Source organism: Entelurus aequoreus, linkage group LG06 (genome assembly GCF_033978785.1).
Source record: "Entelurus aequoreus isolate RoL-2023_Sb linkage group LG06, RoL_Eaeq_v1.1, whole genome shotgun sequence".
NCBI classification, from domain to species: Eukaryota; Metazoa; Chordata; class Actinopteri; order Syngnathiformes; family Syngnathidae; genus Entelurus; species Entelurus aequoreus.
Genome location: NC_084736.1, coordinates 51,312,005 through 51,339,802, shown reverse-complemented (window position 1 = coordinate 51,339,802; position 27,798 = coordinate 51,312,005). Strand labels below are relative to the sequence as shown.

Genomic DNA, 27,798 nt, shown 5'->3' with positions numbered 1-27,798 from the left:
AAATAACTGTCTCATTTTCTCAGTGTTGTTGCCAATAAACTCTGTCATGGTGCAATCTATACAGATCAAAGCTCTACTGCTATTGACCTTGTCGCTTAATGCACCTTTGTGTTTTGCACATACGGGTTTGTGTTTCCAATTCAGTCTTTGAATCCCACTGCACACTATGCTACTTGGAGCTATACTATGACACGTGTAAGTAATATTGTGCATGTAGTAAAAGCTTCCTGGATTCATGGACAACACGCAATGAAGAGCCACTTCACGATAACGCAATATGAATCGAAGGTGCTTCCCTGTGTACATTCCACACCTAACCCAAGGAGCTGTAAAGTGTATTTGATCTTTGCTTGAGGAGTGTTTTGTTGCTCTCCAGATGTACGCCGAGTGGTATTTATACCTTTCAAAAGACGGAGAGGAATCACATTTTCCATACATTTCATGCGTAGAGTGCGTATAGTCATAGTGCTGATTGTATGTGTGCAGATGCTTTAAATCGTGTAACTGCAAGTACAAAATAATAGTGTATTCTGCACTTTGAAGGTTGAAATTAATTTTTTGAATCAAGCTCCATCCGCTGTTGCATCTTTTTGACGGAAGACTTGACTGTATGGCAACTGTTGGGAAAGTACATATTTTATGACATTATCAATAGCTTCACAACATGGTTTTTACAAACAAAATAAATGCCAGAGTGGTATTATGTAAGGCAGACATCGGCAAACTACGGCCCGCGGGCCACATGTGGCCCATTAAGATTTTCAATCCGGCCCGCCGGAAGTTCGACATAATTTTTTTAGACCTTTAACATCAAAACTGTAGCCCCCATTATGACGTGCAGTTCTGTTTTTAAATGACCGTAAGTCTTGACCTATAGAAAGTATTTCAATGGTTGAAATCTGCGCTTTTGAGTAATATAAGTAATATACAATATTACGGTAATCTACGTCACAGCAGCTCAGACGAGGCTCAAAGCAGAGTCGGCGGGGTTTGTTTTTTCAGAGCAGCCAGCCCCAAACGCCTGTGTCAGTAATCCACAGGCCAATATTAATCCACTCAAAAAAGTGAAACATTTAAGTAATGACTGGTTATTTTTAGTACACACTACATGGTAGCTGTCAACACTCTGGTCCCTCAATCAAATACGTCCGTGTGCCACATATACAGGTACATGTAATTCCTATTGTTACAAAATGCCCACCCACTTAACATTGATTTATGGTAAATGTTTTATATGATGTATCATATCTTTTCAACATTGCGTGGAAGTCTGGCACAGTGCCGAGGGAGTGGCAGACTGGGGTGGTGGTTCCCCTTTTCAAAAAGGGGGACCAGAGGGTGTGTGCTAATTACAGGGGTATCACACTACTCAGCCTCCCTGGGAAAGTTTACGCCAAGGTACTGGAAAGGAGGGTCCGACCGATAGTCGAACCTCAGATTCAAGAGGAGCAATGTGGATTCCGTCCTGGTCGTGGAACAACTGACCAACTCTTTACGCTTGCGGGAATCCTGGAGAGGGCCTGGGAGTATGCCTATCCAGTCTACATGTGTTTTGTGGATTTGGAGAAGGCGTATGACCGCGTCCCCCGGGAGATCTTGTGGGAGGTGCTGAGGGAGTACGGAGTGAGGGGAACCCTGCTGAGGGCCATCCAATCTCTGTACAACCAAAGCGAGAGTTGTGTCCGGGTGCTTGGATGTAAGTCGGATCCGTTTCCAGTGGGGGTTGGTCTCCGCCAGGGCTGCGCTCTGTCACCTATCCTGTTTGTGATTTTCATGGACAGGATTTCTAGGCGGAGTCGTGGCCATGGCGGAGAGGGTATACGTCTCGGGGGGCTAAAGGTTGCGTCACTGCTGTTTGCAGATGATGTGGTCCTGATGGCACCTTCGGTTCGTGACCTTCAGCTCTCACTGGATCGGTTCGCAGCCGAGTGTTCAGCGGCTGGAATGAGGATCAGCATCTCCAAATCTGAGGCCATGGCTCTCAGCAGGAAACCGATGGTTTGTACAGTCCGGGTAGGGGACAAGACTCCGTCCCAGGTGGAGGAGTTGAAGTATCTCGGGGTCTTGTTCACGAGTGAGGGAAAGATGGAGAAGGAAATCAGCCGGAGAATCGGAGCAGCTGGGGCAGTATTGCAGTCTCTCTGCCGCACTGTTGTGACGAAACGAGAGCTGAGCCAGAAGGCAAAGCTCTCGGTCTACCGAGCTATCTACATTCCTACTCTCACCTATGGTCATGAAGTGTGGGTCATGACCGAAAGAATAAGATCGCGGATACAAGCGGCCGAAATGACTTTCCTCAGAAGGGTGGCTGGCATCTCCCTTAGAGATAGGGTGAGAAGTGCAGTCACCCGAGAGAGACTCGAAGTAGAGCCGCTGCTCCTTCGCTTGGAAAGGAGCCAGCTCAGGTGGTTCGGGCATCTCGTGCGGATGCCTCACGAGCGTCTCCCTAGGGAGGTCCTTGTTGCACGTCCCACTGGGAGGAGGCCCCGCGGCAGGCCAAGGACCAGATGGGGGGATTACATCTCCTCTCTGGCCTGGGAACGCTTCGGGATTCCCCAGGAGGAAGTCGCAAATGTTGCTCTGGAGAGGGAAGTCTGGGGGTCTCTGCTGGAGCTGTTGTCCCCGCGACCCGATTCCGGATAAGCGGTTGAAGATGGATGGATGGATGATGTATCATGTAAAAGGTCTGTGCTCTGCACATGAATGCCTTACATAGATATTATTTCCAGCTGAGTGCGATTGTAATGAATTGAAACACAGTGATGGATGTGTGTGGTCTTTACAAGATGATGACATAATAACTGCATTTCACTTTAAACTGCAAAAATTGTTGTGTTGTTTATTACTTAAAAAGCAGGTGTTGATAAAAGACTTCCCCGCTGTGAGATGTTACGTTATGTTGGTGGTGTACAAGCTTTTGTGTTAACAGAAATAGCCTTAAAAAAATAATTTTTAACATCTTAATTTACACCTATTGTATACAGTAGGGTTGGACGGTATACCGATACTAGTACAGTACCGCGATACTAATGAATCATATTCTGTACTATACGGCCTCTAAAAAGTACCGGTTTGTACTTACAAACAGACACAGTGTGTAGACAGAGAAGGGAAAATGGATGCGTTTTGGCTTAAAAACTAAAGATAAAGGTGAAGTTATAACACTGATACGCCCTCAGGAAGAGGTGCTTTAAAACATGGCTAGCTAGCTAGCCCCAGTCGGCAGTATTTTAGCTACTTCTAAATCACTAATCCTGGTCTCCATGGCGACAAATAAAGTATGTTTCTTAAAAGTATCATCCCTGCAGGACGAGGAATAGCTAAACATGCTTCACTACACACCGTGGCTCACCGGTGTCGCAATGTAAACAAACGTCATTGGTGGATCTACACCTGACATCCACTGTAATGATACCAAGTACAAGAGCGTATCTAGTTGATACTACTATGACTACATCGATATTTTTTAGCATCACAAAATCTTTTTTCGTTTAAAAAAAATGTATATTATGTTTATAAACTCAGGAAATACGTCCCTGGACACATGAGGACTTTGAATATGACCGATGTATGATCCTGTAACTACTTGGTATCGGATCGATAGCCAAATTTGTGGTATCATCCAAAACTAATGTAAAGCATCCAAACAACAGAAGAATACGTGATTATTACATTTTAACAGAAGTGTAGATAGAACATGTTAAAAGAGAAAAATAAGCAGATATCAACAGTAAAAAAAGTACATTAATATTTCATTTTCTACCACTTGTCCTTAATAATGTTGACGAAATAATAGAATGGAAAATGACACAATATGTTACTGCATACGTCAGCAACTAAATTAGGAGACTTTGTTTGTTTACTTAATAATAAAAGACAAGCAGTCTAGTATGTTCACTATGTTATTTAAGGACACAATTGCAATAAGAAACATATAGATAGATAGTATTTTATTGATACTATCTATCTATATGTTTCTTATTGCAATTGTGTCCTTAAATATGTTTAAGATTTTGTGTTAAAATAAAGCCATTAATGCCATTTTTTGTGGTCCCCTTTATTTAGAAAAGTTTCAAAATACATTTCAGTATTGGTACCAAAATATTGGTATCAGGACAACCCTAGTACACAGCATAATACCAATAAGAGTACAGATAAATAGGGTATTGATAAGGAATATTTATATTGGTATCAATAAAATCCTATCCCTATCTCTGGTAATTAAATAACATTGTTGAACATAATTTGACCCTGATTGTTTTGTGCTAAGTATTAAACACACACACACACACACACACACACCTATAGACATTCTGACCATCCCTGCGACTCTGGGAAAGAACACGGAGGTTCAAGGTCAATTCAAGTATTCAGCCGCCTGAGGCTCTCCATTGTCAAGGCACCACATCCTTTGCTCTCAAACGCACCCACAGGCTGTTGCAGGCACAACACAGGTTGTAGCTTGACAGGCGTTGAACGCACCACATCCCGTCCGCAACGCTCTCAGGTGAGACTCGACTCCAGCGTACACAAACGGCTGCAGGTGGCAACTTTTATGTAAACACAATCATTTGCTTGTGTGCCATTATGCACCTTTTTGTGGTCATAATTGTGCATTCTTTATTCTCTATAAATTGTCTCCCGCTGTTAACCCTGTCACTTGACAGCACTATTGTTGGCATTGAATGAATGCCTTATTTTGGTTTCTAAGTAGTAAAGAGTGAAAATTGCGAGCAGCATTTCTTGTGTGAACCGCAGTTAAAGGTGAGCAGCAGCAGCGGGTGTGATTAGCTCCTTTGTTGGAGGTCTGTTGAGCTTCATTGGCTGCATAGAATAGCTTCCTAATGAAGCCAGCCAAGCTTGGGCCGAACTTTGTCCTGAAGACAAACTAAGTTATGGTGGTCTGGTGGAGCGCTGGGGGCGACGCCACTGATATTCAACGCCTGAACATATGGTCCCCCTCAGTCAGGGCCTCCAGGCCACTTTCTCATGTCTTGGCTTTTTTTTGCGAATCTCTTTTAGAATATAAATATTTGGTAACACTTTAGAATGGGGAACATATTGTAAGTAACAAATACTTAATTAAGAGTTATTTGGACACTGGGGGAACATATTGTAAGTAACAAAGACTTAATTTAGAGTTATTTAGTTAGGGTTAGAGGGTTAGGGTTAGGGTTAGGGTTGTTGTATAATAAGGCCATGCAGAATAAGGCATTAATAAGTTAAGTTAAAGTTAAAGTAAAAGTACCAATGATTGTCACACACACACTAGGTGTGGTAAAATTTGTCCTCTGCATTTCACCCATCCCCTTGTTCCACCCCCTGGGAGGTGAGGGGAGCAGTGAGCAGCAGCAGTGGCCACGCCCGGGAGTCATTTTTGGTGATTTAACCCCCAATTCCAAACCTTGATGCTGAGTGCCAAGCAGGGAGGCAATGGGTCCCATTTTTATAGTTTGTGGTATGACCCGGCCGGGGTTTGAACTTACGACCTACCAATCTCAGGGCGGACACTCTAACCACAAGGCCACTGAGTAGGTCATAAGTAATAAGTACTTAATAATGACAGCCAATATGCATGTTAATAAGCAATTAATTAATGGTGAGTATGTTCCCCGTACTAAAGTGTTACCAAAATATTTATAGATCGAGTTTCTTTGTTTTTGTTCTGTGTTTGGAAAACCCGAAAGGAAGCAGAGGTTAGTGGCAGCAAGTGGAGGTTACTTGATGCCTACTGGATGCGACACAAGAGAGAGGGCTGCAGGCTTTGTGTTTCCAGCTGACCTCAATACTGAATCCTTGCTGACACCAGTAACTGAGTAAATCACAGCAACCTGGCTGCGACAAAGAAGCATCGTTACTGCACCATAAATAACATTGGCAATAATATTAAAGATTGAATTGTGTGTGCGGTTTTGTGCATGGGGGGGTACGTCTGATTGCTGTTTGAGGCTAATTGCTTGGGTCAGGGTGGGAGCGTGGGGGACGGGTGGCTTCCGTGTCTCACCAGCGAGGCTCTCGGTAACTGAGCCGGCAAGGGGGAGAATGGGCCCCACTCCAGGGCCACACAGCAGGCTCGAGCAACACTTACTTCTACTGGCCAAACTGTCAGCCAGAACAACTTCATTGTGCCCAAAATTGGAGTTGAAAGCAAGGCAGAGACTTGGGAGGAGAGTGGTGGTCGGAGGAAGGGGTGGGGGGGTAGGTTGCGGGTAGCAGTCAGGAGGATGCCTAGACTGAAGTGAAGGGGGAGGGCGGTGGGGTTTGTGGGAAACTGGGGGACTTGAAAAAGGGGGGATTCTGGAGAAGATGTGAATTAACTTGGTGAGATTTCCCATCAGTTGAAAAATGCCACAGTTCCTCGCTTCGACCAAATTACGGCCCACCAGTGTCCAAAATCAGGCCCGTGGGAAGTCTCAATTTTTTTTTTTTGTTTGTCCGACCGCTTCTAGTTAGCTACCTCTCTTTGTTTATAATGTCTATTTTCGGTAACACTTTAGTATGGGGAACATATTCTAAGTAACAAAGACTTAATTTAGAGTTATTTGGACACTAGGAGAAAATATAAGGGTTAGGGTTAGGGTTAGAGTTGGGGTTAGGGTTAGGGTTAGGGTTACTAATAAGCAATAATTCTGAGGTTATTGAGGGAAGACTCTTAGTTAATGGCTTACTGGTTATATAATAAGGCCATGCAGAATAAGGCATTAATAAGTACTTAATAATGACTAATTAAGAGCCAATATGTTACTAATTTGCATGTTAATAAGCAACTAATTAATGTTGAATATGTTCCCCATACTAAAGTGTTACCCTGCGTTCTGTTGGATCTACTCTCTATTTTTTTTTTTTGCTGCAGCTGTTACATATACTGTAATACTGCACATCAGGGGTGTCCAACTCATTTGAGCTCAGGGGCCGCATGGAGGGTAATCTGTGCACACGCGGGCTGGACTATTAAAATCATGTCATTAAATCTAAAATATAAAGACAACTTCAGATTGTTTTCTTTGTTTTACTTTGGCCAAAACACATTGAATGAGAAGGTGTGTCCAAACTAAGTGATTTAATTGGGTGCTACTGCATAGCCCAGTGACAAACTAACCAGCACGTCCTTTAGCCCAACACACTAAACCAGTCTGGAACAGTTTAAAAGTCCTTTACCATCCCCATCAGCATTGTCCTCTTTTGTCGCATGCGTCATGGCCAAGTTTAGATGAGTCTTCCCACTCTTGGCAGCCCTACTGCAAACGAGTGGAGAAGTTTACTTTGTCACACTCAGTTTAGGGAGATGAGGAAAGTTTGCCTTTCTGTGTATGGGTGTGGGCGAAGGCGTGCGTGTGTGTGTGTGTGTGTGTGTGTGTGTGTGTGTGTGTGTGTGTGTGTGTGTGTGTGTGTGTGTGTGTGTGTGTGTGTGTGTGTGTGTGTGTGTGTGTGTTTTTGTGTGTCTGCAGTCTTTTCCTGCCAGCTGCTTGTGTGTACAAGTGAGTGAAATGCAGACAGTCTGCGCATATACACGCACACACACACACACACGCACACACACACACACACACACACACACACACACACACACACACACACACACACACACACACACACACACACACACACACGCGCACACACACACACACGTTTGATCCAGAGAAAGCCCTGCAGCTCCCAGAGACCTAACAAAAGGCCTCCTCTATCCATTGTATGAGCTGTGTGTTTCCCAGGAGAACTCCAGAGAAGAGCCAAGATCACTTTCCCCTAACGTAGCTGGGTTTTATTTATTTTTTTGCTCTCTATGGTCCAGCACAACTCTCTTAAAAGAACCGGCCTTCGTATTTTGACGTAGAAGACGTTGAGTTTGCAGGGGGGAGAGATGGTGAGAGTGAACATCTTGACAGATGAACAGACTGACAGAGAGCAAGCATTCCCAGCGCACTCTTATGAAAAGGAATATTCAGGGTGTTCTCTGCCATTTTAGTTGTTCCTTGTCTTTGCACCATTGTCAGCTCTCTTGTCCACTTTGTTCATGAATGTAGATCCACCCAGTGGGTGGGTAGGTAGATTTCCTCCTCATGTTGACTAGCTCCCTTACCAACTGCATACTAAAATTCCTCTGCTGAGCTATAGAACCACTCCAGCACACATTTCCAGAGTTACTCGTCATAGTAAATAATTAACAATTAGCATGTTCATCTTTTTGGGGCTGGTGCTCCCTCAGACCCAGTGGTCACTTGCCTTACACCGGCCCTTTTCAAATAGTGGGGTGTGACCTTGAAGAACATGCTTTTTTTCACCGCTTTCGAATATGACGAAGAATATGTCACACTTGTCATCACTGTGACTACAGAGGGAGACGAGGAAGGATCGGTGTGTTGTTTTCTTTCATGTTAAGGATCGAATGTTGAGCAGAGGTGTACTTATAACAATTTTATAGAGAAATCGTACTATTCCAAGTCGCGTTGAAGAATGTGTGTGTGGGGGAAATATTTTATTTTTCCTAAAACATAAAATAATTGAGAAGCATTGCTTTGCACACAGGGGCACATAGACAAGACTCTTAAAGGCCCCCACCCTAAACCCTATACCTCTGCTCCGTACCCACACGGTATGTTTACATGCACTAAAAAACTAATTATTCCATGCATTTGGTTAAAACCAGATTTTCAAAACACATCTAAAAACTTAACATTTTAGTTTTTTTACTTAAAAAAAAAAAAAAATAGGATTAACATTTGTAGATATACCTCCTAAATCATTTGGATTTGTCAATTATTATATATTTTTTTTATATACAAAAAATCAGAATCAGAAATACTAAATACTAAATCAAGATTTTCAGCACAATCCCATTCAAGATCAGACAAACATTACAGGGAGACAGAACAGGATCGCTGACGGGTCTGCCAACTTCTGGCACCCCTTACAAAAAAGGGTAAACAGGTAAACGCTGGGTGGGGGGGTGGGGATAATTCAGTCTAAGCCTGGGCCCCTGGAAAGGGAGTCCAGACTGAGGCCAAGGGGGAAAAAATCATAGCCATAGCACACATAAACATGTGTGTAAGAGGGAAACATCAAAGAACACAAAGGACATTCAGTGTCCAGTTCGCATGGATGAGCGTGGATCCGTCCAAGGTGATCGAGGTGTCCGATACCTGCTCATTCAGCCAACAAATTCAACACAAAGTGGCCAGAATATAAATTTAAATATTCATATATGTTGTCATTATCCCCTTAAATATGATTATAAATCTGTCTGTTTTCCTTTCAATCATAATATGGAAAGTACACTGTAAAAAAATGTTGACTCATCTTAACTGTCAGGTCATCTTGTTGCTTTGACTGAGTTAAGTTGAGTAAACTTATACTGTCAAGTTGATTGCATTTCAAAACATGAGTTGACATTCAGTCTGATTTAAGATTAACTTGAAAATATTAGTTGAAATAATTTAAAATGCAGATTTGATCAAGTTCCGACAACTGTAAGTCAGGTTGGCTCAACATGGTAGATGGTCTGTGTGGAGGGGGGCGTGGCCTGCGGGCCTGCCACGGAACGGGGTGTGCAAGGACCAGCCTCGAAGACAGCGACAGGTGAGTAGATGGCCCAGGTTGGCCTTGTTATCTAATCACCTGTCGCCTTTATTAGCAGCAGCCGGGACGAGACACGTTGTTGGAGTTGGAGTGGGAGCCAGAGAGAGAGAGACACGGACTCGGAAAAAGAAATACATTTTGCTGGAAAGCAAAAGCGGAGCAATCTGTATGCAAATAAAGCAGTGTTGTACCCAGAAATCCGGGCTCTCGTGGCAGTGTGTGGTGGTCCGAGGAACCCACTAGAGGGCAACCTCTACAGTCTGTAATTATATAGCTGCAAGTTTATAACACATAACGATACCTCAGTATATGTTTGCATATGTAAACATATGCATTATCACGTTCACCAATTTACACACACAAAGCGCTAACCACGAGCAATCAAGAGCGGGGAACCTCAACATGAGCTTGTTCCGGCCGTGATGGAAAAAGTAACCCTGCGTTCTCAACCTGCCTTCCTATAAGACACACAGAGAGAACTAAAAAGATGTTGGTTTAACTAATTGTATCTGCTTTTCAAGGTTGAAAGTTAGTTGAAAGTCCCACTGACTTTTTTCAACTGAACCTATTATTTTGGTTTTTGTAATGAGTTTCAGCCCTTTGTTCTTGTTGAAGGTGTCATATCACTTCTTACTTAGTGATGGACAATTTGTTCTGTCAACTTGACAACAATTCTCCTTCTGACTAAAAGCCCAAGTGTTGAGATTAGCTGATGCAGGTATGATTATTATCAGTGGATAATGTGAATGTATAATAATACATCATCACTATCACATCATCCTTGTTCCACAATGTTGGTGCTGTGTGTGAATGCTTAAAGGTGAGCTTTGATGACGTTATGACGTCTGTGTTGAGTTAAGTGTTCTATATTAGGTGGGTCGGTCCAGGTGGACCGAATCCGTTTCGATAGGGGAATGTAGGTAGTCTTGATTTGATTCAAGGAAAATATCGATTTAATATTAACATTTATGACTTTTTTTATAACCTACATATTTAATTTAAATGGTAGAAAAATTATCTCCGAGGCCCCACGTGTGCTTGGGTGCTTGGTATTACATTTCCATACCACCCCACTTTGACGCCGCTGTTTATACCATTTAAGATCCAACAAGTATTGTTTTTTTACACCCTGATTTTATATTTAATACAGAGTTTTTGAGATGAATGTCTTTTGTCTCTTTGTCTTCCTGTCCATACTGCCATATTGCCCCAGGTCTTGGTGCCATTAGCTTCTAATGTGCCATTTAAATATCCAAGTGGTTGTGGCTGGGATATGACAACTTGTTCATTGGCTTGAAGGCCAATTATGCTCAACTGGAAATGACAATTTCTCATTCAAGTTGAGCTTGGTGATGCCTGGGAGCTTCACCAAGAACTCACTGGGGCCACAGTAGCCCAGATCTGAAAACAAACATGGTAGGCTGATACCATCTAATCTCCCCAACCCCATTATCGTCTACGATATCGCCATACGCCCCTCCGAACCAGACTTTCTCCCTCCCGCTATACACACCCTTTGAGGTGAAAGCTTGTCTGTTGTGGCGCAGAGTGAATGTAAGCCATTGTTGTAGTGTAACTGGCCTGTACAGCCCGTTGTTTGATCCTGTTTTGGGTCTGAAAAGGCTTTTAAAAAAAAAAAAACCCATCAGCTGAGGTATACCAACTCTGTTTGTAGTGTGCTCTTTTTTTGTCAGTTTCTGTTGTAAGTTTTTTTGTCTGAATATTTCAGTCATATTTTACACACTTTTTCTTGTCTTTTTGGGACTTAATAAAATAAGGCAAAACATTCTTAATGAACTGTAGATTATAAAACGTTATAACTCTAGTTGCTTTAATACTACCCTCAACCTATAATACTATTTATTATACTAGATAATAATTCTCCCTTTTGACGTGGCCAAAGAAGTATCAATTTAATATTGTGATTGTACTGTTTCATAATTAAAGGTGTTAACAGTATTTGTCATTACTAACGATGTCAGGCCACAGGCATCGCAATAAATATATATTTTTTTTGTTAAGTCAAATTTGTGTCAAGTGCATGTCAAAATTCCCAGTCTGACCTGATCGTAACACTCTGAGACCAACAGCCACTAAAGATCTGCCATAGGAATATGCCAGCAAATATTTGGTTGGTATGAGGAAATGATAAGAATGTAATGGCAAATTTTCCTAGACAAACTGGGTTTGATACCTGGTTAGAGTTCTGTCAGGAAGATTTGCGAAGTTATGTTTTAATTATGTTAAAGGGGTCATATTATGTTTTTTTCTACATTTAAAACACTTCATTGTGGTCTACATAACATTTAATGGTGGTGCTTTGGTCAACATTTTGCACAGATTTACAATTTTACAGACCTTCTTCAAGCCGCTTTCTCTTGAGGATGCGCCGTTTTGTGGGCGATCTCTTATTTACGTGCCGAAGTCCTCCTTCAGGACAAGCCCCTTCAACTGCATCTCCACCCTGCAGATTTTACTGCACCCATATGGAGTCTACTGACAGATAAATGGATATGTTAGAACTACAGGTGGAACTTTAAAAATGTAAATATCATTCAAAAGTCCATTCATGTCAGATAATCAACTTCAAAATTTGAAGCTAATATGTGGGTTGGAATTGGGGGTTAAATCACCAAAAATGATTCCCGGGCGCGGCCATCGCTGATGCCCACTGCTCCCCTCACCTCCCAGGGGGTGAACAAGGGGATGGGTCAAATGCAGAGGACAAATTTCACCACACCTAGTGTGTGTGTGACAATCGTTGGTACTTTAACTTTAACTTTAACATGCAAAGTTAGGTATGTCAAGCCTTTATGTGTTATAATTTTGCTGTTAATGGCTTGCAGTTTTTGGAAACTTAACATTTTCTGAGGTTTTTAATTCTAGGTTTTATAAGCTGTCACTCATAATTATGAAAATTATTTCAAAAGAAGGCTTGAAATATTGTGAGTTGCATGTTGCAAGCCTATATCATGTATTAGTTTTACCTCGTAAAAACATAACAGCTGGAATATACATACCTTTGCACAATATACAATTTTTGTTTTACCTGTATACGCTACTTCAGGGCTATTCAATTACAGAATGAAAGGAGCCGAAGGGCTCAAGGGCCGGACATCGAAATGTGGATGTTTTGTCAGAAAGTGCCCCGCAGGTTATATTTTATTGAGACTGCGTTTACTTAATTGCAAAGTAAACACATCTTTATTCTGCCTTTGCCACTAGTTTCCAGCGTGTGCAGCTAGTTAACAGCATGAAGAAAAATAAGCTCTAGTTTTTGTTGAGGAGTGATGTTCCTTCTTTTAAAGTATTTTCCTTCCTTAGTTTTATTTCTTTACACTTCTTCTTTCATTTAGGTTTGACTGTCCAGTAGGAGGTCTTCGTGTTCGAGATGTTCCGTCAGGCGGTTTAGCAGAATTCTGGCCAGGATCTCTCCTGCTACAGACAGCAGAGCAATGCCGCGGTGGTTGTTGCAGTCCTGCCTGTTGCCCTTGCATTTGTATAGATGGACGCGTCTTTGAACTCCTGTGGCAGCTTCCCTTGGTTCCACATGGTGCAGAATAGGTCTACCAGTTGTTTGGTCAGAGGTGGTCAACCAGCTATGTAGATTTCTGCTGGAATTGCATCAGCACCAGGTGCTTTGCCATTTGGAAGTCCTCTGATGGCTTTGATGACCTCAGCTTCCGTTGGTGGTTCGTCAAGGGAGGTGTTGACAGGGACTTGAGGGAGGCGTGCAATGGCTTCGTCATTGATGGCTGAAGGGCGGTTGAGAACACCGTGGAAGTGCTCAACCCAGCGCTCAAAGATCTTCTCTCTGTCTCAGCCCAGCGCTCAAGGATCTTCTCTCTCTGTCTGTGACCAGTGTGCTGCCATCAGCACTGAGGAGAGGAGGAGATCCTGATGTGGTGGGCCCGTAGATGGCCTTGAGGGTGCTGCAGAACTTATTGTCATTCTGGTCTGCATAGGACTGGATCTCCTCAGATTTTCGGCAGACCCAGTCGTCCTGCATCCGACGCAGCTCCCGCTGGATGGTTGCTTTGATGTTCTTGAGGGCAGACTGTTTTATGTTTGCCTTCTTTTATTTTCTGTAAAGCACTTTAAATTGCCTTGTTTACCAATACATGAGAAAAATACAAAAAATGCATTGTATATGGCTGATTTAGTGCGACAAAAAAATTATCAAAAGTGCTAATAACAGATGCGTATATTGTTGTTTACATTCAGAACAGCCATCTTTGAAGTCAACTCGAGAGTGGTGAGAATTAGTGATGTACGGATCGATACTGAGATACCGATACCACCAATACCAGATTGTGATGCTATACTAGCGATTCTCAAATCAAAGCACTGAAATATTTAATATTTGAATTCAGGGGTGTCTTAACTTTTTCCATTAAGAGCCGCATACTGAAAAGTAAAAGTATCATATTTATATTTTTTTATTTTACAAATAATGCTTAAAACAGCTATTGACATTTAATCTTTTTTCTCATTACATACCGATTTGTTTTGCTCTTTTTCTTAAATTTTTACTGTTGTTTTTTTCCCCATGTAAGAATAGAATAAAAATTATAACCTGTACGAAACTATCAATGCCCAGTTACATAATTAACAGTGTTTATTATGGTTGTAGTTTTTCAAATCAATTAATTCACAAGTTAGTATTGTTATTTTTAATTAACTAACTAACTCAACTTTATTTATTTTTTTAAGTATGTGTATGTTAATTTTGAGAACATTTTAAATCAGGGGTGTCTAAACTTTTTCCACCAAGGGCTGCATACTGAAAAGTCAAGTATGGGGGGCCATTTTGATATTTCTTTATTTAAAAAAAAAAAACGCTTAAAAAAACATTGTATATATTTAAAGACAAAACGTTGTGTTATAGGTGACTCAGTTTATTTCTTTAATTATTTTGGAAAATTTCAGCATTTTCCCATTACATTCTGATTTTTTTTCTCTTTTTTTCTTACATTTTTACTTATTCTTTTTTTTTAAGACATGGTATAAATAGAAAACACACATCTGTTAAAATGTTTGCAGACACATTAGGTACCAGCCTGAATTTTACTCGGTATTGGATCGGAAAGATAATCATTAAGTATCGCACATCACTCGTGAGAATAATCCGACTCTCCGAGTAAAAAAAATGCCGCCTTGAGGGGCGTTCAAGTTGAAACGTCCGACTAGGAACTTGGAAATTTCGACTTTCAAGTACAAATGTAACGCACCGTTCCTCGCACTTCTTTGCTTCCATTGTTCCATTGTGGTATTATTTGTCAGCGTTTCTCCCCAAAAAGGTAAAGCTAAGGACTTTGGTATGGGGAGCGTAGAAAGACTGCGTTATTTCTTTGCCTCCGACTCGTTTCACAGGTGAGAAACTGGACTGCCCTTTCAGGATAAATAAAGTTAAATGCAGGCCAAGACTTGTGTGTAAAGTGTGTGCACCCGGAGTAAAGGTTTGCCCACATTAAACCATTAAAGCAAGTGCAATGTTGAATTATTGATCATGGCTAATGAAAAGGATCAGTTCAGGATGAACTATGGGCTTAACCAAAGCCCTGAGGCTAACACACACACACACACACACACACACACACACCCACACACAGCTTAATTTCACTGTTCAACATCTATCTTGGCTTGACTCACAAAATAATCAAACTACTCTTGCTACTTCTTACCTCACTCTGGCCCACTGGCCATTGTTCCTACAAACTACACTTTAGAACCCCTTCTCAAAAAACTGTTGGTACCATGCACTTGCCCAGCAACCAGCAGAGCACAGTGTGATGTGATGCTCAGCCACGTTTCAGGGTAAAAAGGGGGATTTTTATTTTTTTTGAGGGGGAAGGGGTAGAGAATGCGAGGTGGAATGGGGGTAGGAGAATTGGCGCCGGCTCCTCTGAGGCACTCAGCAGCATCCCCCTTCTGCTCAGAGGATGGCGGATGTGTCTGGGGGTATCCATGACAACACTGCTGCATGCCAGGGACATACTACCACAGTAACGTCTTCAAGTAGAGTTGTGTTGGTGTGTGTATTTTTTTGCTTTCATACAGTGTGTGTGTGTGTGTGTGTGTGTGTGTGTGTGTGTGTGTGTGTGTGTGTGTGTGTGTGTGTGTGTGTGTGTGTGTGTGTGTGTGTGTGTGTGTGTGTGTGTGCTTATGCATCAGGGCCCACAAGCATTAATATTCATTCGGTCTGACTGGGAAGCTGTTGGAGCCAAAATCAGTTTGCTGCAAGGGGCTAACATACAGGAGCGTCTTTGGATTATCCACTTCTTGAGTGGAATGTGTGTAGTTAGACAAATAATTAAGGGGAACTGCACTTTTAATTTTGTTTATTTTGCCTATAATTCACAATCCCCTAAGTAAGACAAGAACACATGTTTTTCATTTTGCATGCATTCTAACTAGTAAATCAAATTCCTTGGTGTAACAATTGACGACAAGCTCAGCTGGAAAGCACATATTACACATGTAAAATACAAAGTAGCAAGAAGTATAGCAGTCATAAACAAAGCAAAGCAGGTTCTGGATCATAAGTCACTCCACACTCTCTACTGTTCTTTAGTCTTGCCATACTTAAACTACTGTACTGAAGTCTGGGGTAACAATTACAAAAGTTTGTTACAGTCACTAATCATTTTACAAAAAAGAGCAGTAAGGATCATTCACAAGGTCGGCTATCTGGAACACACCAATCCACTATTTCTACAGTCTAAATTATTAAAATTCACCGACATCGTCTCATATCAAACAGCAATAACTATGTACAGGGCTAGGAACCATTTGTTACCACTGAACATTCAAAACATGTTTAGTGAACGTGAGGGGGGGCATAGTGTGAGGGGAAAACTAAATTTTAAAATTCAGATGAAAAATTCCACCATGAAAAGTTTTCGCATTTCCATCGCAGGTGTCAAGTTGTGGAACAATCTGAGCAAAGTACATAAGCAAAGTCCAAGCATCAATGTTTTTAAAAGAATGTACAAAAATATATTGTTCACAGGATATAGTGAACTGCACTAAGAGTCAGTAGGTTTGTATGTGTATGTATATGTATACTATGTATACACGCTGTTGTGTCACATTCATAGTTACTTGTTAAATGTATGTTGTAGATATATATATATATATATATATATATATATATATATATATATATATATATATATATATATATATATATATATATATATATATATATGTATGTATGTATATATATATATATATATATATATATATATATATATATATATATATATATATATATATGTATGTATATATATATATATATATATATATATATGTATATATATATATATATACATATATGTATATATATACATATATGTATATACATGTATATATATATACATATATGTATATATATATATATGTACATATATTTATTTTGAACAATATTCAAAATAAATAAAAAAGTGCAGTTCCCTTTTCTTCATGCTCGCTTCCATAATGCATATATGTACATATCATATATGTACATATATGTATATATATATATATATATGTACATACTTATATATGTATATGTATTTACATAACATAACATTTTTATATGCTATTATTATTATTATTATTAAACATACAGTAAGTAGTAAGAGGGGTGGGAGTACATACGTTTTTACTTCTTCTCACTCCTTTTCGGATATGTTTACATTAATGTTTATTTTCACTTCTTGTTTCTTTTTGCTTTTTATTATTACTATTATTATTAATATTATTATTGTTTTTGTTATTCATTCTTGAATGGCTTTTTTGTTGTTTTTAGCTAAAAAAATTTGTTTTTGTTTTGTCTACATATTCGAAATAAACATGAAAGAAAGAAAGAAAGAAAGTAAATAAACTTAAAGTAAGTAAGTGAATTTACAATGGAGTCATTGGAAGTTGCTCTATTTCGCCTTTAAAAGGGAACTGCACTTGTTTTATTTTTTTATGTTACCCATCGTTCACAATCATTATGAGAGGCAAAAAGACAAAAGTTGTATTTTTTGCATTCTAATATGTAAAAATCGTCTCATTCTAGGTGCATTCGAAAACCATCAACAATACTTAAAGGCCTACTGAAATGCGATTTTCTTATTTAAACGGGGATAGCAGGTCCATTCTATGTGTCATACTTGATCATTTAGCGATATTGCCATATTTTTGCTGAAAGGATTTAGTAGAGAACATCGACAATAAAGTTTGCAACTTTTGGTCGCTGATAAAAAAGCCTTGCCTGTACCGGAAGTAGTAGACGATATGCGCGTGACATCACAGGTTGTGGAGCTCCTCACATCTGCACATTGTTTACAATCATGGCCACCAGCAGCGAGAACGATTCGGACCGAGAAAGCGACGATTTCCCCATTAATTTGAGCGAGGATGAAAGATTTGTGGATGAGGAAAGTGAGAGTGAAGGACTAGAGGGAACTGGAAGCGATTCAGATAGGGAAGATGCTGTGAGAGGTGGGTGGGACCTGATATTCAGCTGGGAATGACTAAAACAGTAAATAAACAGAATACATATAAATACTCTATTAGCCACAACACAACCAGGTTTATATTTAATATGCCACAAATTAATCCCGCATAACAAACACCTCCCCCCTTCCGTCTATACAACCCGCCAATACAAATCAAACACCCGCACAACACACTCAATCCCACAGCCCAAAGTACCGTTCACCTCCCCAAAGTTCATACAGCACATATATTTCACCAAAGTCCCCAAAGTTACGTACGTGACATGCACATAGCAGCACGCACGTATGGGCAAGCGATCAAATGTTTGGAAGCCGCAGCTGCGTACTGCGTTACACATACAAATTGAACAAAATGCTTATGGCAACATTCTGGTTGCATACTCACGGTACCGCGTCTGCGTATCCAACTCAAAGTCCTCCTGGTAAGAGTCTCTGTTGTCCCAGTTCTCCACAGGCCAATGGTAAAGCTTGACTGTAATCTTTCGGGAATGTAAACAATGTGTTGCGGCAGCCGGCCGAAATACACCGCTTCCCACCTACAGCTTTCTTCTTTGCTGTCTCCATTGTTCATTGAACAAATTGCAAAAGATTCACCAACACAGATGTCCAGAATACTGTGGAATTTTGCGATGAAAACAGACGACTTAATAGCTGGCCACATTGCTGTCCCAAAATGTCCTCTACAATCCGTGACGTCACGCGCAGGCGTCATCATACCGAGACGTTTTCAGCAGGATATTTCACACGAAATTTAAAATTGCACTTTAGTAATCTAACCCGGCCGTATTGGCATGTGTTGCAATGTTAAGATTTCATCATTGATGTATAAACTTTTAGACTGCGTGGTCGGTAGTAGTGGGTTCAGTAGGCCTTTAATTTACGTTCTGTAACCTGCATAATAACCAAGCTGGAGCAACATTGTTATTGTAAGAGCAAAAACTGAGGAACTATTTTTCTAGCGTAGTAACACATCGGCGTGCTACGGTATTAGCCGTAAAAGCTAACAACGGCAAGAGATAAGATAGCTTCTACGTCAGCACAAAACACATTTGAATTTGTAATGCACAACATTGCGATACGACACCAATTTGTACTGACAGAAAAACACGAACAATCTTATTACAGTATCTGTAAAGTATTAGCCCATATTTCATGTTTTGTTTGTACACAGCTAGCCAGACAGCGTATGTACTGTAGTTGTAATAACACACATGACGTGCTGCGTGTATCATGATCGATATTAAAGTGACTCACTCGATGGACAGTTGTTCGTCTGGTCCAGCTGGCAGGGGACGTTTTCTGTTGATTTCAGGTAAGCACTCCATTTATGTCGAAATAGCTTGTCTCCATATTTATAGCGTCAAAATCGCTTTCATCCCACTCTACCGGTTTCCGTCTGCTCCAACGTCTCACTCTTTCTTCATGCTCGCTTCCATAAGCAGCATTATATTTAAAGTATAAGGTTGTGAATCCTCATTTGTCCGAAAATAGTTGTTTTCGTTGTCTGTCACCAAGTCTGCCATTATTAGAAAACAAAGTCATGTTTGATTCCAGAAGTGCGCTGCTATGGAAACAGAAATTAATGCACGGAACAAATCAGTCCCAGAAATGATTAAAATGATCAAAATACGGCAAATATCAAACATTACATATTGTTATGAACGTGTCTGTTGCTACATATATATAGACTTGCACTAAGTATATAAAACGTTGATGGAGGGTTTTCAAGTTGTTTAAGAGGGCTTTGAAGGTTACAACGGTGACCCACATTAGCCGCATCTTTCAAGCCTTTTTTTTTATCATCTTTATAAACATTAAATAAAAGAAGAAGACATGTTTGTTCTGGTCTCTCATAATGATTGTGAACAATATTCAAAATAAATAAAAAAGTGCAGTTCCCCTTTAAAGCGCTCCAAAAATAATATCCAAACACCTCCATCAATCTTTTATATTACATGCTGTAAGTATATATGTAATGTATTTAAAGGCACATTCATAATAACATGTGATATTTACATATTTTACTAATTATAAGCATTCAGCGGCGTATTAATTTTACAGATGCATCACACCAATCACGTTTTCTTTCAACAACAACACCACAAATCATGCAGACTTCATGACAGTCAACAAAGACTACTTTGGGACGAGTAACGATCCAGAATCTTATAGTTTTGAGCCTGACTATACAGAGGATGAGTTCCAAGTTTTAGAAGCTGTGTGCTTAACGTATCCAGCTTTAGTGAAACACTAAGCATCATGTAGCAGTATTGCTAAGTGCTGAGCAAGAAATACAAACTACGACCATAATAAAACAATCACTTACTGTACAATGTCCGCCCTCTCTGGGATGCCGCTTGACGGGATGTTCATATTTACCCGTTTAGATGGAGAATTATTCATAATCTATCCAGAAGGAGAACAATAAAAGGTGGCCGCAAACGAGCGTTTTTTGTGTCCTTCTCACTATCTCCGGGTTTAAATTGGATGTCAAAGTTGACCAACTTCTCGGTTTATGGCTACAACTTTTTACTATCCAGGTGAGAGTCATGATTTATTATATAGAATTAACTTTCACCAGCTCACAGGTGATCCAGCAGCTCAGTCTTTGTCAATATAGCAGCATAAGCTTATTAGCTCTCTGTGATCATTGCACCGCTAAAACTAGGTTGTCTGTGTTCGCGCTTATAATAACAATATCGCTAATACTTGGTTATTATTCAGGTCACCACATGTAAATGGAATATTGCTGGTGGTTTTTGGATGTTTTTTAAAATGGCTTTAGGGGCAGAACAGACAGTGGCGGGCCGTGCGTTTCCCACCTAGGCCTTCAGTGAGGTCCTGTGTCCAATGATTGCCTCTCAAAATACCATCATTTATGTCACCACATGACCATTGCTGGAGAAATACTATACAGAAACACATTTACGCCCTACTGGGCATTGAATCACCACCAACAGTGTACAAAACAAGTTATTTTCTGGCGCATTTAAAACTCATTAAACCCGCATCAGCAATTAAAACATATCTTATGTGGTACTGTCAAAATAAAAATTGCAAAAAACATGAACGTGAAAAAATAAAATAAATTAAATTTGTGAACTCACAATTTGTAGAACCCATTCGAGCTTCCGGGGTTGGCCGACATCGTCTCACAAGATGTAGTTTCTCTTTAAGTATCCTTCTTGAAAATGGCCTGGCAAATATATGTGTTGTCTTGTCTAATCATAAAAGAGGCGTGTTGGCTGACTTCTTAAAGTTTACTCCACAAGGTGCTCATCAAAAACATCCCGCTGCCGGCATGGCTAAACGCGGCTACTGCGCATGCCCTTCACTACTGTGGCATGCTGGGTAATGCAGTTCTTATGTTACCTAGCTCATAACATCACAATATATATCTGCCTTAGGCCAGCTAGAAGGCCTTACTGACAACAACTTGCGATCTGATTGGCTATCGCAACTGCCTGTCAAATGTTTGTGTCCGTTCACTTACAGTGCACGGACGCCTGCATTGTTGATTCTGAAGGCTCCAGGCAGATTTTGTACAGCATGGCAACAGAAACAAGCTGAATTCTGATTAGATAAAAACTCTATAATCTAAAAACAACAGCGCTGGAAGGAGCATAATATTACATGAAGAGAACATGAATACTTTTAGATATTTAGGGAAAGTGAACTAAAAATCACCCATCCATCCATCCATTTTCTACCGCTTGTCCCTTTTGGGGTCACTGGAGCCTATCTCAGCTGCAAATTACTTTTATCTTTAACTACGATCATGATTTCTGGTTATGTTAGGCCATCAGAGAAGGCCTTGCTGGCCCTGACGGCACACCTTGGTGCGGTATAGCTTGGTTGGTAGAGTGGCCATGCCAGCAACTTGAGGGTTCCAGGTTCGATCCCCGCTTCCGCCATCCTAGTCACTGCCGTTGTGTCCTTGGGCAAGACACTTTACCCACCTGCTCCCAGTGCCACCCACACTGGTTTTTAAATGTAACTTAGATTATGTAATTTAGGGATTCACTATATAAAGCGCTTTGAGTCACTAGAGAAAAAGCAATTCACTTCACAACTATGAGAACAGAGTACTCTTGTTGTTAGCCATATGCCGTATTTTACGAATTAGAATGCTTTAAAAAAAAAGAACACATATGTGTACTTGTTTTACATAGGGATTGTGAAGGATAGGCAACAGTCCCAAAAAGGGCAGTTCCCCATTAAAGCTCTGTACCCTCATGATACACAGGTCAATAATCACAAAGTCACACACTTCTGTGTTCTAATAGTCCCTTCTGGGGGACCGGTTTCTCCACTAATAGCAACCCTCTCATGAGTTCTATGCTAGACCGAAAGAGAGAGAAGAGACAATGGTCTGCGTGTCAGAGGTTGTATACTATTTTATTGTGTCCCCTATACACCCACTCCCTCTCACACACATACACACTTAAATGCAGATCCTATGGGAGTATATTTTTAACCCTGACAGCCCTGTGCATTTGCTGGGGAGGTTAAAGGGGACGAATGGTGAATCAAGTAAATAATTCACAATAGCTGAAACTCTTTCGATGTAACCTCAGCATGAACGGGCGGTGAGGGGAGACCAAAGAGACTTACCTTCTAGCACACTTTAGAAGTTACATTTGGTGCAACTCGGTGTTTTGAGGTCGCTGCAAAGTGCACACTTACTTCCTCCCGCAAACTTGAGTCTTCTATGCGCTTATGAAGCTGACATTTTCTCTGCGTCTTGTTTAGGTTTGACGAAGACCTCCCGGAAGCAAATGCCCCGATGATCCCGGTCTTCAGGCGAAAACGTCAAGGATATTCAGCATATCGCAAAGGTGACGTTCTCCTCTCAGGCATTACTGTTCCTGCCCTCTTTTTATGTGGGCTGTATTTCACAACTACCCTCCCCGCCATGGATCACCAGCCTCCGCATGCCTTTCACCACAGAATTTTCCGCAAAAGTGTCCGTGAGACATTTTGAGTGACACGGCATGTGTCAAACGGCTGATTGAAGGAGACACATCGAGAAATGCTGTGCTAATGAAATCACCTGACCCACATCCTTTAGTGCTATCCCTTTCTTCAAAGACACAGAAAGGGCATTTATACAGGTAAACCACCACTGGTCCCTAAAGTGAAAGTGTTGGGGTTTTTTCCACAAGAAAAAATAAATAAATGGGTTATACTTGTATAGCGCTTTTCTACCTTTAAGGTACTCAAAGCGCTTTGACACTATTTCCACAGTCACCCATTCACACACACATTCACACACTGATGGCGGGAGCTGCCATGCGAGGCGCTAACCAGGACCCATCAGGAGCAAGGGTGAAGTGTCTTGCTCAAGGACACAACGGACGTGACTAGGATGGTACAAGGTGGGGATTGAACCAGAAACCCTCAGGTTGCTGACACGGCCACTCTCCCAACCGCGCCACGCCGTCCAAAAGGAGCATCCATTATTTACTGTAGGGGGTTACTACACACTTAGCAGATAACACATTGCTTCAAGCATACAAAACATGCTGCCTCTTCTGTGCTAGCAAGACCATTGTTGTGTTTTGTCGTTTTTTTTGTGGGTTTTTTTGGAACATGTAAGTTCCCGTCTACACTGACAGATGAAAAAGAATATGTCTCCCTGAGGTTGGGAGGCCCTGACAAAAGGAGAAAGTGACTGGCGTGGTGAAGGGATGTCTTCATGTGTCAGTTATATTTTGGGGCATGTCAGCGATTCAAGTAGATATTCTGTTCTTGTTTGCCACAATATGACAGATTATGAAACATATCAACACTTTACAGTGGACATAGAAAGTGAACACGTTCCTGTTTAATACCAGGTAAAAAAAAGTGAGCCCATACAGTGTTTTATACCGTGTGTAAAATTCTGTTTTCGGCCGAGTCATACCAAAGACTATAAAAATGGGACCCATTACCTCCCTGTTTGGCACTCAGCATCAAGGGTTGGAATTGGGGGTTAAATCACCAAAAATTATTCCCGGGCGCGGTCACCGCTGCTGCTCACTGCTCCCCTCACCTCCCAGGGGGTGAACAAGGGGATGGGTCAAATGCAGAGGACACATTTCACCACACCTCGTGTGTGTGTGACTATCAGTGGTACTTTAACTTTAACTTAACTTTTAGCCAAAGAACAACCCAAACCATGTTGATAGGGCTGGGCAATACTGGGGATTTTAGGTATCGACCCTGCCTTCCGCCCGATTGCAGCTGAGATAGGCTCCAGCGCCCCCCGCGACCCCAAAAAGGGAATAAGCGGTAGAAAATGGATGGATGGATGGATACGATACCACGTAAATACAGAGCTAATGTCACCTACACTGAAACCAATAATTTAATTAATAATTAGAGAAGTCTTAATCCCCATGTGATAACAAGTGACAATAAATACACATACAGTACAGGCCAAAAGTTTGGACACACCTTCTCATTCAATGTGTTTTCTTTATTTTCATGACTATTTACATTGTAGATTGTCACTGAAGGCATCAAAACTATAAATGAAATGAAATGAGTTTATTTGTGTGATCAATTTAACAGCACATATTATACATATTAACAATCATACACATACACATACACACACAACAAGAAAAAGAATGACCGAAAAAGGAATAGCCTGAAGCCAAGGCTTATATTTGCCTATCCTATACATTCAATCAATCAATCAATCAATCAATGTTTATTTATATAGCCCTAAATCACAAGTGTCTCAAAGGGCTGTACAAGCCACAACGACATCCTCGGTACAGAGCCCACTGAATATTAGATTGCCTGGAACATCAACGTTCAAAAAAATCAATGGGATGAAAGTAATCGTTGCTATATTTTATAATTGTCCACTATTTCACCTTTCAAGGCTTTCTTAAACCTTAACGAATAACTACATGTCTTCAACTCATCACTGAGCTTGTTCCACCATTTAACTCCTAAAACTAAAATACATTTGTATTTTATATTCGTTCTTACTTTACCTATTTCAAAAATCAAAATCCCCCGTAAATTATAGTTTTCTCCTTTTAATTTAAATAATTTAAAAGAATACAAGCTGGAAGGCTTTTGTTCTTTACTCGGAACACAAGTTCCATTGTTTTTAAATACACAATGAACACATGTGCAGTTATGTACTTAACAAAAAAGGTGAAAAAACTGAAAACATGTTTTATATTCTAGTTTCTTCAAAATAACCACCCTTTGCTCTGATTACTGTTTTGCACACTCGGCATTCTCTCGATGAGCTTCAAGAGGTAGTCACCTGAAATGGTTTTCACTACACAGGTGTGCCTTATCAGAGTTGATTGGTGGAATGTCTTGCTTTATCAATGAGGTTGGGACCATCAGTTGTGTTGTGAATGAGAAGGTGGGTCCAAACTTTTGGCCTTTTATACCAGTACCAACATGTAGTTCAAAACTTTGATACTTTTCCAAAAAGAGGGGACCACAAAAAATGGCATTATTGGCTGTTATTTTAACAAAAAATTTCAGGGTACATTAAACATATGTTTCTTTTTGCAATCGAAGAACAATGTTGTCCTTAAATAAAATAGAGAACATACGAGACAATGTGTCTTTTAGTAGTAAGTAAACAAACAAAGGCTCCTAATTTGTCTGCTGACGTATGCAGTAACATATTGTGTCATTTATCATTCTATTATTTTGTCAACATTATAAAGGACAAGATGTAAAAATGTATTATTAATCTACTTGTTCATTTACTGTTAATATCTGCTTACTTTCTCTTTTAACATGTTCTATCTACACTTCTGTTAAAATGTAATAATCACTTATTCTTCTGTTGTTTGATACTTTACATTAGTTTTGGATGATACCACAAATTTAGGTATCCATCCAATACCAAGTAGTTACAGGATCATACATTTGTCATATTCAGTGTCCTCATGTGTCCAGGAACGTATTTCCTGAGCTTATAAACATAATATACATTTTAAAAAACGGAAAGAAGATTTTGTAACGATAAAAAAATATAGATATAATAGATATCATCATAGTAGTATCGACTACATACGCTACTGTACTTGGTATAATTACAATGGATGTCAGGTGTAGATCCACCCATGGCATTTGTTTACATTCAGGCGCGCTAGCTTTTGTTAGCGGTGATGCCGGTGATCTATTGTATCCTCCTACGGTGTGTAGTGAAGCATGTTTAGCTCTTCTTCATCCTGCAGGGATGATACTTGTAAGAAACTTACTTTATTTGTTGCCATGGAGGCGAGTATTAGTGATTTAGAAGTAGCTAAAACACTGCCGACTGTTGATGGATGTTAGCTGCAAGCTAGCTAGCCATGTCTGAGGGCGTTTCCGTGTTATAGCTTTACTTTTATCGTCAGTTTTTAGGCCAAAATGCGTCCATTCTCCCTTTTCTGTCAACACACCGTGTCTGCTTGTAAGTACTGTGTGATTGTGCGCTGCCTAACACACTCTTTTGCTCGTAAAACCAGCAATGTCCCGACATGACGCATACAAAAAACACAACAAAAAAAAACCTGTGAACCCATCCACCATCCTTTTTCTACCCCTTGTCCCTTTCGGGGTCGCGGGGGGTGCTGCAGCCTATCTCAGCTGCATTCGGGCGGTAGGCGGGGTACACCCTGGACAAGTCGCCACCTCATTGCAAGGTCAACACAGATAGACAGAACTGGTACTTTTCAAACAGAGTTTAGTACCGTTTTTGATTCATTAGTACCACGATACTATACTAGTACCGGTATACCTTACAACCCTATGTGGAGCACTTTGGCGAGGAAGCGCGTTAAGATGTTTCATACTTATATAGACTCTCAAATGTCAGCCAAGTTGCTTCAACAAGGGCACAGAGTTTACGTTACGCTCACATAAATATGAGTTTGCTTTTACGTTACTTCAGCGAAAACAAATAAAAGAAAAGCTCACCATCATTGAGTTAGTGCATTTGACCTGGACCCTCATGATGCTTGTAGATGTACAGAGGGTTTGAAGTGAGGTGTCAGCAGAGAAGGCGCTGCTGCTATGACTGAGATCAGCTGCTTGCATGCAGGCAGAAAGACAGGCAGGCGCCCTTGAGGTGCACTGAGCAGGCAGGCTCTGGCGCTCCACTTGTCTGAATTCACTTCCCTTCATCTTTTGGAGATGGGCTGACTTTGGCTGTCGATAGCTGAGGGACCGCCTGCCAACCCTGAACTGTTCTGTACTGTCAGCTAAACATCAGAGAAATGTGTTGAAGAAGAAAAGTCCGGGCAAAACACTTTTGTTCAGGCTGATTTCCTGAAGGAAAAAAAAAATTGAGGGCAGTCAATGACTAACAGTGTGAAGGACTGAAGTCCAATATTCTAAGATGAGTCAGGTTTAACATTTGAGGTTCTAGGAAACGCTGCAATTAGGGATCAACAAGACAAAGTTTGTACACCAAAATGTATTTTTATTCGGTCTGTGGTTCGTAAAACGAAGAAGTCGTACTATCTCGGTTCCACAGTACAGTACTACTAACCATTAGGGCTTTTACCACAATTTATCATTAATATCTAGAGCAGGGGTGTCAAAGTAATCTACTCCCAAGTGGGCCGGACTGGTAAAATCACAGCACGATAACTTAAATAAATGATCAATGATAAATGGGTTATACTTGTATAGCGCTTTTCTACCTTCAAGGTACTCAAAGCGCTTTGACACTATTTCCACATTCATCCATTCACACACACATTCACACACTGATGGC

The 27,798-nt window shown here is 40.6% G+C and overlaps 1 long non-coding RNA gene across 1 annotated transcript in view; it reads left to right on the top strand.

The window, feature by feature from the left end:
- Positions 1-27,798, top strand: part of LOC133651593 (uncharacterized) — a 78,252-nt gene that overhangs the window by 32,257 nt on the left and 18,197 nt on the right. The window contains exon 2 of the long non-coding RNA XR_009826451.1: positions 22,821-22,906. This is a non-coding gene — a long non-coding RNA (uncharacterized LOC133651593). The remainder of the gene's footprint in view (positions 1-22,820; positions 22,907-27,798) is intronic.